Consider the following 1,575-nt stretch of genomic DNA (forward strand, 5'->3'; position numbering starts at 1 on the left):
TTCACTCAATTGGAGGCTGAGAACTTATATGAAGCATGGGAAAGATATAAGGCTCTATTGAGGAAATGTCCACCAGAGATGTTCACTGAGTGGGACAAGTTACAGAACTTCTATGAGGGACTCACTCTTAAAGCTCAAGAAGCTCTTGATCACTCTGCCGGAGGCTCATTACAACTCATGAAGACCACAGAGGAAGCTCAAAACCTCATTGATATGGTGGCCAACAACCAATATTTCTTTGCTCATCAAAGACAACGCCAACCATCACAAAGAAGAGGAGTAATGGAGTTGGAAGGAGTGGATTCAATTTTAGCTCAAAACAAGATGATGCAGCAGCAGATTCAACAACAGTTTGAGCAAATGGCCAAAAGAATTGATGGCTTGCAAGTGGCAGCAGTGAGCACCACAAGCCAATCACCAACTACTTGGGTGCAAAATGAAGAAACTCAAGAGGAGCAACAGCAAGAGCAAGTCCAATACATGCATAACCAAAATCTTGGAACAAATGAAGTCTATGGTGATACTTACAATCCATCTTGGAAGAATCATCCCAACCTCAGATGGGGAGATAACCATAATCAAAACCAACAACCATGGCAAAGAAACACAGGCTAGAACAATTGGAAAAACACAAACCACAACTCCCAGCCAAACACCAACCAAAACTCATACAGAAAACCAAAAAATAACTACCCCAACTCTAACCATTATCCACCTAACAACCACCCAACAAATCAAAACACCTATCATCATCCATCAACACCCTAAAACCAACCAATTTCACAAGAATCCCAGAGAATCACCAATCTAGAGCTGCTCATGGAGAAACTGATGAAGAACCAAGAATTAACAACAAAGAACCAAGAAGCCTCAATGAAGAACTTGGAAAGGCAAATTGGGCAAATCTCCAAACAGATTTCTGTTGAGAAGCCATCAAGTTCACTACCTAGTGACACCATTCCCAACCCAAAGGAAGAATGCAAGGTCGTGCAACTAAGAAGTGGAAAAGTGTTAACAGATGGTAACCAAGGGGCAACCAAGCATAATGACACTGAGCCAGCAAAGAATGATGAAGCCATCAACAAGGACATGATGACCAAGAATGTCCCAGGAGAACTCACAGAAGAGAATAGCAAACCACAGAATTTGAAGAAAGGAAAGCAAATCATGGAAGAAGCAATTCCAAAACAACATCAAGGGGAGAAGAGCTCAACATCACCAATACCTTATCCACAGAGATTTCACAAGGAAACAAAGGATCAGCACTTCCACAAATTTCTTGAGACTTTCAAGAAGTTGGAAATCAACATACCTTTGGCAGAGGCCTTGGAACAAATGCCTTTATATGCCAAGTTCTTAAAAGAGCTCATTAACAAGAAGAGACAGTGAAATGAAAAAGAGACCGTAATGCTCAGTGAAGAATGCAGTGCACTCATTAAAAAGGGACTCCCTCCCAAGCTTGAAGACCCTGGAGGTTTCTTCTTACCATGCACTATTGGAAACCTATTCATCAACAAGGGGATGTGCGATTTAGGAGCAAGCATAAATCTAATCCCATATTCTTTAGTGAAAAAG

This window comes from Arachis duranensis, chromosome 4, assembly GCF_000817695.3.
Source record: "Arachis duranensis cultivar V14167 chromosome 4, aradu.V14167.gnm2.J7QH, whole genome shotgun sequence".
Lineage (NCBI taxonomy): Eukaryota > Viridiplantae > Streptophyta > Magnoliopsida > Fabales > Fabaceae > Arachis > Arachis duranensis.